The sequence below is a fragment of the Drosophila arizonae genome, chromosome 2, assembly GCF_054131065.1.
Source record: "Drosophila arizonae isolate 15081-1271.41 chromosome 2, UAZ_ARI_1.0, whole genome shotgun sequence".
In the NCBI taxonomy this organism is placed as follows: domain Eukaryota; kingdom Metazoa; phylum Arthropoda; class Insecta; order Diptera; family Drosophilidae; genus Drosophila; species Drosophila arizonae.
Window position 1 is genome coordinate 15,385,389 of NC_142922.1, and position 15,534 is coordinate 15,400,922.

General features: G+C 42.8%; 1 protein-coding gene across 3 annotated transcripts in view; it reads right to left on the bottom strand.

Annotated features, from left to right (window-relative positions):
• LOC108620964 (trophoblast glycoprotein) overlaps positions 1 to 15,534 on the bottom strand; it is a 47,821-nt gene that overhangs the window by 2,953 nt on the left and 29,334 nt on the right. For 2 of the 3 annotated variants that reach the window (XM_089476347.1, XM_089476345.1), the window contains one exon: positions 11,831 to 11,891. The exons of the other annotated variant lie outside the window; for it this stretch is intronic. The gene's annotated coding sequence lies outside the window, so the exon portion shown is untranslated. The remainder of the gene's footprint in view (positions 1 to 11,830; positions 11,892 to 15,534) is intronic. 3 annotated transcript variants of the gene reach the window in all.

Here is a 15,534-nt window from a genome sequence, read left to right on the forward strand (position 1 = left end):
TAATAGGGTACATATAAATTTCATACATAATTAAATATAATATCATGCTAAGTATACCTTAGCAGAGACGTCATTTGAGTGTCCATTTTAAATAAATAATTAATGATTAAAAATAATGTGAATAATAAATTTGTTTTGTAATTTTAAATAAAAACTGCTTTCGAGAGAAATAAATGAAATAATAAATAAATATATGATGATAATATAATCGAAAACTACATTTATTGAATATAATAATAATTCATTGCATATTCATAAAATGGCTATTGACTATTGACTAAACTTAATTTAATTTACTAATAAATATATCGGAACTGAGTATATGAGAATATCGAAAGACAGAATCAAGTATAACTTGATATAGTTTTCATGTTTAACGATTTAAAGTAGCTTTACATTATTTGAGTTAATGGGTTTAATGAACGCCTGCTAAAAGGTTTATTCACTCTCACCCTCCCTCTCACTATCTTTAATGTCTGTTAGCCAGCCCATAGATCACCGCATTTTGTGGCCACTGCTAAATGAGTCAATTAAAAGCTGCTGTCCCATTCTTGTTGTTTTATTGCAGCTGCCATGTGGCCTCGCTTCCAGCTGTGACCAGGGGTCATCCAATGCTAATGAGCGCTTCGAATACCTTCGACCCTAAATTGAAAGCTAACGGAAATTGAATGGCCTCCATTCTCATCTCTGTGTGCCAATTATCGCAGCTGGCAAATATGTTTGACACTTTGATGTGGTGTGAGAGGGACACAAAAAAATAATAAAAAGAGAACTTAAAAAGCACAAGGAAACGAAGAAGCATAGCAGTGAAGCGTGTGTTAGTTTGACGTTAACCAACACTGCCAGCAGCCACAGCTCTTGTTTCCTTTGCTGCGCACCTGCATTTCGTTACTGTTGTGTGGAGGCACCAGCGAAGCATAAACGCTATTTTATGCCCAAAACAAAGCAAGAAAGGAAGCGAAAAAAATGAAAACATTTTGTAAAGCCAAAAACAAAATGGCGGACGGGGGCGCGCACTTGAAGTCAAGCGTTTGCTCTGTGTGTGTGTGCGTGTGCAAAAGAGTGAATGAGTGTGTGTCACTTCCTGTTTGGCTGCCTAACAAGCCAGAACACTAATGCGAGCACACACATACACCAGTGCACACACACCCACACACACAGAAACACACAATCATCCATGCAGTTGCACATACTTAAAATTTAACTCGCGTGTGTTTTTTGTTACTTTGCAACGTGTTCAAGGAGCTACATTTGTGTGTGTGTGTGTGTGTGTGTGTGCGTGTTAACTGGTGCAATAATATTCCACTTTCTTCACTACATTGTTTTTGGTTACGTACCCCTCGTACCTAGTTGCAATACCAATAAAAAGGCAACGGGAATATTTTTCTTACATTTTTTTGGTTATTTGAAGACATGGTAAATGGAACACGTGGTTTATGCAGGTGTTTTTCAACACTAGCGAGTTCATTCGCATCTTCTCCTTGTGTACTTTATTTTTTTGCTGTAATTTATTCAGTTGGCTGTAATTTGTAAGTGTATTCAAAGTTCGTTAAGCTCTAGCTGATGCTTTTATATTTTGGTTGTTTTTGCATTGTTTGCTTGTTTTCTTTTCTTTTTCTCCCTTTTCAATTTATGCATGCGCGTAAAATAATAATAATAATAACAAGAACAAGCGAATGACGCAAAAAAAAAAAGTAAAATAAAAGTAAGTTTGGTGCTTTGCATTCGCCGTACGTTCTCTTTATAATTCGTTAGTCGTAAAGTGCCAGGCACTTAACAGTTGCATTTGAAGCGAGACTGTGGACTGACTGAGTCCGGGTGGGCGGGTGAAGGGCGACGGGGTTGCGGATGACAAGCTGGGCAAATGGCAAGTGGCAAATGCAAAGCGGAATACAGTTAGCGATAGGTGGTGGGCACTCAATTTGCAGCACACGATGGCGGGGGGTAGTGCGGACGTGCGGTATAATTAGAGCATAAATGCAGAGTGAATCAGCTAAGCAGCGTACGGAGGCAACTGGAGCGATAGTAGTGGCTAGGTTATACAACGGTTGTAGATAAGGCACACACACACACGTGCTGCTCGCTCACCGTGCACTACAATTATAATTCTCTGAAAGAGTGCTCAGAGATGCAGCTCATGCGGGATGCAGCCATTCTGTCGAAATTCATGATTAGATTTTCGCCACAATAATTCCACTAATTGTCTCTCGAGATGTGATTGATGAACATGGAAGCATACATTTTTGTACATTTGAATTTTTCCTTCTCGATATTACGATTTCTTTTTATTAACTTGGCGCTATTTGTTGAGAATCACTGAGAAGAGCGTGCATTGGCAGCACAAAGTGTTGCCTACTTTTATGGGCACGGGACAGAGTGGGCCAAGTCACGTCTCCGTAGCCAGTGTTGCAAATCGCTCTAAAATTGGAACTGCAAGCTGTAATCCGCTTGGCAACGCTTTGGACTCGCTGTTGCCAACTGCATTAGACTCAATTGCTGGAAGTGCGGAGAAGCTAATGCGGCCAAGCAGCGTTTAATGTCTTGGCGCTGCAGTCATTAAGCGAAAAACAAAAGTTGAAAAAACTTTTTGGCCACGTTGGAAGCAAGCAGGCACAGATGATAGCCAAGTGGCGGAATCGGCTTCTGTGTTGCTTTTCGTGGATAGGCTCGATACGGTTTTGTCAGGGTAATGCAATAAGGACAGGTCCTTTGAAATGCAATTAAATGCGACTGCAGTCACCGGCAAGCCGCATGTAACTCAATTAGTGAAGTTGCGCACAGGATACAGCCATGTCCACGTCCACGTCCACGTTCACGTCCACGTGCACGTCCATGTTCAGGAAACTCTGTCTGAGTGGTTTCAAGGAACGTCTGTTACGTCTGCTTCGCCTGCTACGTCTGTGCCCCGCGATCCTCCACCTTTTCACGTCCACTGGCCGCAACACAAAATTGGCGCACGTTGGCTGCATAATTTTATTATGACTACACCGCGTGAAGTAAAAATTACGAGACAGCGCGCATGGAGTCGCACGGACTCGGCCGGTGTCAAGTTGTGTGCCCCACGTAGTGCCGAGGGCGTGGTCCACGTTCCATCGCGCTCGGTCCGTTTAGACTAATTAGCAGACTGCTAATTGCACTTGAATGCCGGAATAAAAATAACTGGGAGCGCGGCCACTCGACCACTTGGGCACTGCGACTGCGACTGCGACTGCGACTGCGAAGTGTTTTGTGGGTCCCTTCTCCCCCATTGTGTCTGGCAAAGTTTTCGCACGCAGTTCGCACCAAAAAAGTTGTAAAGAAATTAGCCAAGGTGCGGCAATGTGTGTGGCTTGTGCTCTTCAAAAGAATTGGGTAAAATGTGATAAAGGCAGCGACTACAAGATTATGTTATAGCCTGGAGCGAGCTGATGAAGAGGGCAGCATTGCAAGTCAGGAGATTGTGAGTGCTATGTAGATGGAAAAGTTCAAATGGATTTATGGGTTAGTTTATGTGGCCTGTGTGTGGACGGAATGTGCTTTATGTTGTGGGTGTCTGAAGAGAAACATATTGCTTAAACGAAATAAACATCCAAAAGGTGAGCTGAAAACTTATGAGAATTGCATGCAGATTAACAAGTGAACGGTTTATGTATATATTCAACAGATATATCTAACTGAAGGATGCTTTTAGGACTGTGAATGGCATTTGGATTTGATGCGTTTACTACGCAATAAGCCAAAAGCTCACGCAATGAAAGGCAATACAATTTGGGATCGAGTACTGCCACACATAGTCCATGCACGTACAACTTATTGAGCCATAAAAGCATCGTTTAGTGCCTTCTCGTTTTAAATGCTCTGCAGCTGCGGGGGGTTGGAGCGGATTGCTCGATTCTCAATTGCCCATTCACCTGCACAGGTGGCAGTGAAGCAGCTCACGCCTTTAAAGCGAAAATCGAATTCAAATTGATAATTGGGATAAAGCGCTTGAAACACAAAAACCATGCAACACGCAGTAACATTCTCGATTTATGTATGTATGGATGCTTTCCAAGTGCCACTGCACGTGCTGCCCAACAAAGGAAACAAGAAGAGCGGACGAAGCAACCAACATTTGCAATCCTTTTTTGACTACAGCCGACAGCTGTCAGTTGCGATCCATGACGAGAGTTTTTACATCACGCTCCGAGGGACTGCGAAGACCATTGTTCAAAATGCTAAAGAGCGGGCGGGAAAGAGACAGGTGGAGGTTGCCAGCATGCGTGTATGTGTGTGTGTGCGAGTGTGTGAATGTATGCGAGTTCATGTGTTTAACTTAGAGTGTAAATGTGCGTGTGCGAGTTGACAATTTTTAGCGTTGCTGACCAAACAGCGTTGCCAGATCGAAAAACGCAAATATACATTTGCCTTGCAGCACACTCTCCCACTATGGCTCTTTCCCGCTCTGACTCTCAAATTTCTGACCTGCATCACCCACACGTTGCCAGAGCGTCTCACTCACACTTTAAGATTAAAGCGCTCGCATTGAAAAACTCACTTGGGGTCGAGGCGACATTTAACTCTTTGAATATGATATTTTTGTGTTTACACTGCAATGTGATGTAGGCGTTTGTTTTGTCCAGATCTGTTTTCGTTTGCATATTTTTAGCCGTCCGCTGAGGCAGTCGCCTCTGAATAATATTAAAAAGTCGAAAACTTTAGAACTAGCAGCAAAGTGGCATAAAAACAATTGCAACTGAGACAGACCAAAACATTCATTTTGTACACACTTAATTGAATTACTGTTATTTAATTGCGCCGAAAGTTTATAGACAAAGTTGCTGCTGGAACGCAGGGAATTTCGGAAGAATATTGCCCGAAACAGACAGGCAAATAAAATATATGAGCCCTGCTTTGAAATACATTTTTATTTATTGCTGGGAATCATCATGCAATCAACTGAGGCAGGCTGTAAAGCATACGGATTGGTTAACTTGGAAACCAAAAAACAAATACAAAAATCGTGTTATTCGGGCTGTTACTGGTATTGAAAACCGTTTAAAAATGTATGTTTGTTTCATTTGGCCAAATTCCATTCGCAACACTTTCAGAACAGAACAAACTGTGTCTAACTCGTGAAAGCATCGCCGCGGTCTATTGATTCCTGCCGCCGACCCCCTAACAGCTTCACATCAGCTGCGGCTTCTAATGGAAACTTTGCACTCTGTCTCTATGAACAACTGTTTTTTTTTTTTTTTAACTTGTTGTTTCTGCTGTTGTAATCCAAAAACCCGCTAGAAATGTATAAAGTGCTTCGGTTTTGTGTTTTGAGCTTTTTATGTGTGTATGTGTGGGGGTGTGTGTGAATGTTTGTGTTAGGGCGAGGCACTCAAATACAATATTTTCGATCGCATCGTACTCTGGAAATTGTTTTTTTTTCTTTTTTTTTTTTGTGTGAAGGGAGTTGGCGTCGATTTGCCTTCTAAAAAACTTGGAATGAATTTTTAATAAAAAAGCAGCGTTAGTAAAAACGAAGCCAAAGAAAATGAACGCATCAGCTTTTTTCTTCACTTTCCTTTTTTTATTGTATTACATTCACTTGGCATATTTTGCATTTGAAATTTGTGTGCAGCTCTCAGTTCGCAGATAAAACAAAAAACTACAGCTGCAAAAAAAGCGAAAAGTTATGAAAAAGGAAAATATATAAAGCTCGCCGCTTGTTTGAGATATGTAAATCTGGCAAATGTTTTTCTGCTGGCGCTTTTGACTTTTGACTCCCAGCTGTTTGTTTCCAATTAGAGCGTCTACCACGGGGCGTATGATAATTGGATTGGCATGCATGACCCGTCTGAGCACAGCCTCTCTCAGCCTCTCAACCATCTTTGCTCATCTCATCTCGTCTCATCTACCGGAGAGCTGAGCCGGGTTGGCGGCCGGTCCAAGGCTCTATGTCTGTTTGCAGTTGGCTGTTTGCCGTGCGCCTTTGCTCTTTGTCCAACAGATAAATGGACAGCTCCCGTGAGGGCAACTAAGCTCAGCCAGTCAGCAACGGGCAGCAGTCCTACTGCGCCGGGCAATGTGAAATGGAAAGTCAACAACAACGCCAACAAGTCCAACAACTGGCTGTAGCAGAAGTGCAAGGGGCGAGGACAGCAAGACAGGCGCGTCAACAGTTGACAAGTGTCTCGAGTGTGCATAGGGTGTAAGGTATTACGAAATACCCTGGGTATATAATAAGCAAATTTTAATTTCTAGATAATAATTCGTATTGATTGGAAACTGTTTGAGTGAATATATGATTTGGATATACGTGTTGTACTACTACTACTACTGGAAGGCATATAGAACATAAAAATGTATAATCTGAAGCTTTTATACAATTTTGTGTAGTGAATATTGAAATGCAAACATCATTTATGATTACTATAAACTGCAAATGGATTTAAGAAAGATTTTCAACATTTCAGACGATGTGTAAGGAGAAGGCTTGATTGTTTATGTCAGAGTTATGTATCTTCTCAAGTGAATATACCCTTTAAGGATATTTACTGCGGAGCACACTCGCTGTAGTTTGCTTTTGAGAGACGCTGCAATAAGGTAACAAAATGTGGGCGAAGTGAAGCGGCTATAAATAGTGGCAGACGCCTTGGGAGCCTCGTCGTCTGACAGTTGCTAAAACTATGCCAACGGCACTTAAGGTTAAAGCAGCAGCTATAAAGCTAGCTAAGCAAAGGGCACATCTGGCAGATGGGGCAGGGACACGGGCACAGGCACCGGGTCAGAGTGCCAGACAAGGGGATCTGCAAAGGGTCAGTTTGACAGTCCGTTAGTCAATGGGTAAACGTGCAACAGTTGGTTGCACACTCGTTGCTTTTTGGCACGCTCTGCCATAGCAGCAGCAGCTGCAGCAGCAGCAGGAGCAGCAAGAGCAGTAGGAGCGGCAGCACAGAATGACAACCGCAGCGACACGGCAATTTCGCAGGCCACTTCGAGTGAGCACAAACAAAGTGGCCAAAATGGCTGAGCTGTTGTTGTTGTTGTTCGTGTTGTGGCTTGAACAAATGTTTTTGAATACCGGTTGAAGAATGTTAAGAGCTCTTTATGTGCTTGTGTGTATACGTAGCGTATACGTAATGTGGAGCTCAAGAAGTTTTTTTTTTTCAATTATCAGAAAATACCCAGTAATGCCCTACTTATACATATTAATTGTGGACTTAAATGAACGCATTAAATTATTAAAATTATGAAAATAGGAGATTAACTTAAGATATGGTTATGTTATTTAAATGCATGTGCTGTGAAAAAAAATTAATAAACAAATTGGGATAGAGATATGAGTGCTTCATATAACAGAAACTCTAGTAAGAGGCGAATGCAGACTGCAGTAACCCTTTGGTTACTGAAAAAATGTTGCCTACTTTTTGGGGCTTAAATTATGAATAAAATATTTCTGACGTAAATTGGGGTATGAAGGTTTAGAAAAGGCCTGCAGTTTATGTTAAGATCTACTAAAATTTATTGAATTGAAAATATCAATAAATTCACCCTTAAACCATTTAAATTCGATGAAGCAACTGAATCAAGGAGAAAAGACAAACAAAAGCGAATTTCACACCTTAGATACTTCTGACTAGACTTTAATATATTTCGTTTCATTTTGCCAGGCACTTTTTATTCACAACGCTCCGCTGGCGCCGGGTACGGGCGAACTATTAATTTGTTATCCCTTTTGCAGTACTGACAAATTCTTACAATTAGAGCAGGCGCCGCTTTTAACGCTTGCTGCATCTTTTGCCGCGCTTCGCAAATATTTGGCGCAATTTTTCATATTAAACGACAGCAGGCGGATGGAAAGGAGCCGAAGTCGAGGAGGATGAGTGTGGCGAACAGCAGAAGGTCGCCGGAAAGTGGCACGAATAAAATTGCAGTTGGGGGCTGTAAAAACGGCGCTCAACTGGCGCCAACTGTGATCAATCTTCATTGCAGAGCCACGCGGGTTGGGGCTAGGGCAGACTGGAGCGGCCTTGCTGGCTGTCAGAGCAGGGCTTGCTGTCCGTAGTCCAGTGGTCCATTCAGTTGCATATTTTCGGTGTTGCAGGCAACGGCACTCAAGCATGACAAGTCGAACCAGCCAGCTGCCCGGCCCGCGCTTGTACTTGTCAGGGGAAACAAACAAACAGGCTAACAGAGGGAGAGCAATCCTTTTACTAGCCGACATGCAAAGCAACTGCCGGAAGAAGGAGCAGGAGCAGTGCCCAAAGAACTGGGGAAAGAGAAATGGCCAACTAACAACACAGGAAAATTGCAAAATATTTGCAATTGTCGCCATTGCCGACACACACATACACATATATTTTACACACTAAAAAACAGGCAAACAAAAAACAGCTAGAAAAGCTCACAGAAGCCAACGCCGAAGCAATTGCCGAAATGAATGAAGATGAAGTAGCAGCCGGCATAACGGTACACTGACGAGAACGTGCACATGGACAGGCGCATGGCAATGCTATTGGGATTGGCCAGGACTGGGCCGCAAGATTGATAGGCCACCAAAGGGCGTCCAGAGTTCATTGTGCCCCATCCGAAGCTAGAGAATTTATATGTGGTCAATGGCCAGCTGCAGGTGCAAATGCTCGAATGTGACATCTTTAAGGGAAATATTATAATAAATATAAATAGAAAATATATCACAAATCTAGTCAATATCAAACTTCTTCACTTGCAGGGTATTGCGAATGCGAGCACTCTCTGCTCTCTTGGCTTTAGATTTATATTTTCGCATTTAAAGATTCTTTCAGCCATGAAGCGCTATTTCCTATTCATGCTCTTTTGCTTTGAGCTTTTTAGTTCTGCTGTGATATAATCTGCTATAGTGGTTGCCTTATGCGGTTTGCTTTTCAGCTTTTTTACGCGAATCGCTCAAGACTTAGACTCATTTTTGTTTAATTGCTGTTGCTGCAGCAGCTGCATTGTTCACAGCTCGCCGCTTGTCTTTTGTTGCTCGGCACTTGATACTTTCCACTCGTCACTTTCCTTTCGTTACTTTGGCACTCGCTGCCCTTGGCCCCCGTTCTTCGGTGTCGCCGTCTCGTCGCTCGACACTTGCCAAATGACTTTGGAAAATCTCTTTCATTTCTTTATGGATTTTGTTGTTGTTTGTTTTTTTTTCGTCGCTTTTGTTTTTGTTTTTGTTGCTGCTGTTCGCTTCGAGTATTTGCAGTCATTTGTATTACTTTTGCTATCGTTGTTATCGTTGTTGTTGTTGCTGCTGTTGTGTTGGCATTGCATTTGTGCATTGGAAGGCTCTACCGGCCCCACCTCGCCATCGTCGAGGTCTCTCATTGTAAATTGCTTTTTGTTTGACAAGTGTTGGGCTTGAAAAAGTGTGTAGGCCCTCTTAGCCAAGAGCTGGCAGTGAGGCAGTGGGGCAGTGAGGCAGTGAGAGGAGCAGCCAAACGTTGAGTAAGCCGACGAGCAAAGTTTCATTTTTTACTGCTGCTGTTTGCTGCAGTGTATAAACGAGTCTAAACTACCTGTTTACATAGAACTCTGCCTTCGAGCTAATGAGTTTTGCTGTAATAGGGAAAGTTTTCCCTTTCGTACAAATCGACCAAGCTATCAGCTAAACTAAATTGCAGCAAGCAAAGTTTACGTTGTATGAAACTAGCCTTAGGAGCCTGCCCGACCTATGACCTATTTATTGACAGGTATTTAATTAAGCGGTTTTCAAATCATATTTAAGGGAGAAATACATGACTAACTTCTCTGATAGAACGTTTATTCTATATTCTTTGCTCACTTTCATTTGCTTCTATATCATCATAAATCTCATTAAACTTGTTTGTGAGCTCATATCTAAAATGTTAGCCTCTTTGGCGATTATTTCAGTCCGTTTAGCTAAGAATTGCACAGCAGCTGCTAAAGAACAAAAGCTTCTGAATGAGAAAAGGAGCTTAACTAAATCTTTACTGTTACATTTATTTGAATGCAATTGCCACTGCTGCGCAGCTTACTGCTGGACTTTAAGTACATTTCACTAACTAACTGCCGGGCGAACAGTCTTCCAGTCCAAGAGAAAGAGAAACCAATTTTGGCGAATCCATAAAACCAACATTAATGCCTTAATTTTGAGCTCAACAACGAAAGTTGCAAGCGGAGCGATGAGAAAGAGACAACAAATGGGAGAGTGAATCAGTAAGAGAGAGAGAGAGAGAGAGAGAGAGAGATAGAGCCGAAAAACGCGTCTAACAGGCAACTTTTAGCGAAGAGAAAAAAATAAAATAAAATCTCGTGCACAAAGTTTTCGCACGATTTTAACGCATTGCAAAGCGCTGCTTAAGCCATAAAAGTGTTGCCAGGCTCGGGGCTTCTCGGGGGCTGCACGGGAGTAGGGGATCAAGAGAGAGGGTTGCACTGAGCAGGGGTCAGGCAGCAGGTTACAAGGAAGCTAACGCCAGCTGTAGGAATCGGGGTGAGCAAAAAAATTGGCAGTAGACCTGCGGAATGATAAAAATTTTTAGCGCGACAAGTTTGCTTTTTCAATTTGATGTAAAGCAGGCTTACTGGCCATGGCCAGGGGTAAGATGTTAACGGGGCAAGAAAGGGTGACCGAGAGGGAGAGAGACGAAGAGAAAGATGGGGCTTTAACTGTAACAGTAAAGACTGTTCTGCCTGGGTAGCTACGCGCATCTTGTGCCAGGGAGCGACGTGCGTGCAGCGTAAATTGAAAATTGCTTGAATTGCATTTTTCGCTGAAGACGGCGACTGATGAGGGCCTGCGAACCCAAAGGGAAGCTGAGAGGGAAGTTGAGTTGAGTGAATTCGCAGAAGGCGCTCTGCACACACACACACACACATGCACACACACACACAGACAGACAAACAGCTGACGAGAATGCGCCTTGGAGGCTGACAACGTGGCGTATGAGCAACGTGCAGCTCAAGTGGCACAGGCCGTCATTTTATGTTTGTTTTGACAGATTCCCAACTGGCATGCAGCTAAGCCTTACACACACACAAACACACACACATCCAAGCACGCATACCCCTAGTCGCCTCTTAAGTTGCTTGTTTGCGTAATTAAATCATGGCTAGTGACTTTGCTTTATTTGCGCAGCATGTGGGTGCAGGCTACAAACCCCACGCCTGCAGCTGAGCGGCTGCTGCCAAAGTGGAGGAGATTGAAGCAGCGAGTAGCATTCCTTGGGCACGCACATCTCATATCACACAGCGCCGCACAGCCAATGCATACTTCGCGGCCACAGAGCGTAATTGGAACTGCGGATGTGGAAACCAAACAGTGCAAATGACTTTGAGCTGCACTTTTCTGTTTTTTCCCCTCGCCTGCGACGTTCCTCGTTGACTGCTTTGTGCGGAGCAATGCATGTGGACAAGAAACTGACATGGTTGCTTATGCCTCGCCTAAGGCGGGCTGGGTAATTGAAAAGTGGGGGCGCGGTGGGCGGCACACTCCACTCTGCAGTATTTATCCCAAACATACGTTATCGAGCAAAGATCAACTGCTCGAGGCATTCGACAGTGCGTTGAACGCATCGATTATAAAAGGGGAACGATTGGAAATTTAATTTAAAAATCTGCAATCTGGTAGAGAAAAGAAAAGTATTAAATAATAAACCTAAACTCTTAATTATTGACAGTTTTCCCATAAATAGAAACCAGACTTAGCCAAGTTGTTAGAGCTTAAAACTTATGACGAGCTGCTGTCAAGTTTTAAATATATAATCTCTAAAAATTCCATGGTAAAGCCACCCTGTTCTAACTACATGAACTTTAAATAGAAGTACAACTAAACACCTATTCTGTATAGCTGGCTGTTGGGTTTATTGAAATGCTCCGAGTTTATTAAATTTACCTTTTAAAAACTAAATGTGTAGTTGAGTTGATTTAATGCTGTTGATACGCTTGAGCAGATGCTGAAAGAGAAAACAAAAAACAATAAATATGAGTATTAGCATATGTATAACATATATTGAATGGATTGCTATAATTATAATATTGAACTGGATTTTTAAGCTGAAATCTGTTCGTTTTGTCATTATAATGCATTGGGCATGCTTCAGCTCGCAGTTGATTGCTCTCCAGATAGAGTGAATTATCCAAAAAGTTTTCTCCAATTAATGTGCTCGAGTCATTCGCATTTCCATTTGAAAATTTATTTAAAGCAACTTTTACTTCAACTTTACCATTCGCCTCAACCATTTGCCATTTACTTTTGATTTTTGTTAGTTTAGTTGTTGTTGTTGTTGTTTTTATTTGCATTATTTATTTTGATGCTGTCAACTGCCTAAGTCCCCAGGACGCTGTCATTTGCACCCCTTTGCTCGCCGCTCACTCTCTCCCGCCCGCTCTGGCTGTCTGGTTGACTAATCAAGCCGAATGAAATGAAACTTTTTCCATTTAATGTCCATAGTTGTTACTGCTGCTGCAGCCACATAAAAAGTTCTATAAAAATTGTGATAAATATCCAGAGTGACCTGCGAGACACGAAGGGCCAAACAACATTTGCTCCGAGGGTTCCACACAGATATTCAAAACTGCAAATAGGACACAGCTTGAACCCGTCTTCTGCTGCTTCTTCTTCTTCTCCTTCTTCTTCTGCCAGGACGAGACAATGTAAAGAATGAAGTAAACGAGTCGAGACATTGCAATTGATAAGCAGCAACAACAGCGATTGCAGATGTCCCGGAGCAAGGATATATTAAAGGATAAACAAGTTATGTCAAATGCTAGAGATGGCAGCGTGAGTCGTGTAAGCATCGAAATATGACTAGAAATATTAAATAAATACTGCAAATATTTGCTGATCCCATGCAAAAATAGGGAAATTGAGCATGCACCTTGACAACGGGATTAAAGATTTTTCATAAAAATGCTAGAAAAATGTGCGAATTGCATTGGCATAGGTGGTCTTTGTGCATTGTGGGCGAGCATCCTGCCTTTTCCGGCTCTGGCTCTGGCTCTGGCTTTTCTTTTCCCTTTTCGCATCTTGTGCAAATATTTATGTAAACAAGCAAAATGCATTATGTGCCCAGTGCTGTCTTTATTATATTTCCAAAAGGCAGCAAACAAATGGCCAAAGTTCAGCAAGGAGCCAGCAGGAGGCAGCAGGCAGCAGGCAGCCAGGCATACAGGAAACAGACAGCAGTCGGGCTAGCGGGATAGTGGGGGACTGGCGGGAGCGGCTTGCCTGGTTGGCTGGTTGGCTGGCAGCGAGCAGCCGTTAGCAGCCAGAAGCAACAGCTCTCCAATTGAAAGTCAAAACAAACGAGCTTCAGTTTGCCACACCCACACACAAACACACACACACACACACACACACACATAGATCCTGCCATTGTCTTTGGGCATATAGTTTTGGCTTTCGGCACGTTTGCCATTATGCATATGTTTCCACATATTCTCTATCGCATTCTCTCTCTCTCGCTGGTTCCTTTTGCCATTGACTTGCCTGCAGCCGGAAACGGAAATGAAGCACAAAAGTTGCATAGCATAAGCTGCGCCCAGGCACAGCCATAATAGTTAACTACATGCATGAAGCTAACTTTTTCATCTTTTTGCTTTTTTTAATTCTGCTTAATGTTTACTCATTTTACGTTTCTTTCCGACCATTATTTAAAATTATTTTATGACCAGCTCTGACCATGATTTACTTATAAAAGTCAGGCCATAATTCATGCTGCGGACTAATTGTCTGCAAAAATGCTCCGAAAGCCGGAGCTTAATTGAAATGCGAGCCGAGCAGCTGGCAAACTGTTTGCAGCCGGACTCAAGAGCTGGGCACACGTTTGGCTTCTGTTTATGAAGGCAGCCCTAAATTAAGTGCTTAGTCAACGTGTCGGCACATTGCGCATACGTCACGTTGACTGCCCCAGCAAGTCCTCCAAGTTGCTCCTTGGTCCACATGGAAACTGCAAGTCAATTTACGACCGCATGTGTGTGGGTAAACGAATGAAATGTGAATAAACTCAGTTGCTGCTCCCACTGGGTGTGGCATAGCTTTAGAGGAAAAGAAGTCAACTTATGGCACAGACTATGTCAAGGTACGTTTCAAATTGAGTCAAGTTATCTTTTATTATGGTACAAGCTGTGTTTGCTCGAGCTGTGCTTGGGGTGGAGTGAAATATAAATGAGTATATTGAGGGTTTTCGTTGCTTGTTTTTACTATTTTCTCCCATTACATTCATTAATAAAGTTCTAATAAGCACATAATTAGCTAATATCCAATCAGCGAATGTGTAGCATGGCTTCAGATCTTTTTCTTTTCCTTCTTCTTTTCTTTTCATTTTTGTGCGTTGCTCTCGTTTATCTCTCTTGCAGATTGATTTTTTATCTTTTAATGGCAAAAGCAGCAGCAAAGTGCCTTCTTGACTTCGATTTATTACAGCTCTTGGCTGCCAACAATAAATCGTGGCCATCTTCAGGCTGATGCTTTTGTTGTTGCTTTTGCTTTTCTTGTTCTTAGCCTATCTGTGGCAAGCTCTGGCTCCTGTGGCTTGTTTCTTCTGTCTCTTGTCTTTGTTGTACACATATGTGTCACATGCATTATCTATTGTTGTTTAGCGCCCCACACAGTTGTCTGCCCGCTTTATGCCTGATTTTGACAACAGACCGTCCCCCTCTCTATCCTCAACTCACATTTACATGCTTGGGCGCATTAGTCGAGGATTTTGCCATTCTCTGGTAAATCATTTTCGTGCCAATTTCATCGGACCCGGTCTTTGGTAGAGTTCATTGAAATTCTATGCGGAATATGAGCTGCCTCTCATGCATTCATAGTTGATTGGCTGTTGTATATTATTCAAAACTGAGTAGAGTCCTGCCACAGAATTTGCACATATTTTATACATTAGAATCGCACAGCTTGTCGGCTCACTTGGGTTGCCTTTAAGTGCATGTTATCTCTTTCAATTAAGCCTTCCAGTTTGTGCCCAGAATTTAACACATTGATGAGCACCGGTGCATCACATTGTCTGCTGCAGTGCCACGCCCACTCTCTGCCAGCTTGTCAACAATAACAACTGTCGAACATGATAAATTAGTGAGTGTGTCAGGCAGTTGGTAAGCAGGCACCCGGATTACCCCTTGGGCGTCATTCTTTGGTCGGGTTTATGCGCTCAGTTGCATTTTTCAGCACAGCCAACTATAGCCACCTTCTGTGCTCCCCTCCCACCCACAACCACAATTCCCCTTTACCCGTTGCACCCTCCCTTCCCCCACAGGAGCTTGCATTGAAGTCGCGTTAATTTGGCACCAGCTGCCAAATGTCAAAATGTCAAGTGAACAAAATTCCGCATCATGAGAAATGCATGTTCAAGCGGGCGTGCAAGTGGGTGGGTGTGTGTGTGTGTTAGTGTGTGTGTGTGTGTGCTAGTGTGTGTGTGCGTGTGTGCGTGTAACCGAAACCCCAGTCCAAAAGACTGCTACTCTCTGTATCTCTGCCCGCCATGCCCACACAACGTGCGACTCAACAAGCTGAATGCCTGTGTGAAATAGTTATCGAGTTTCCCTCTGAAAGCCCCTACCCTACCTACCCCCTCATCATCATTATGATAATAC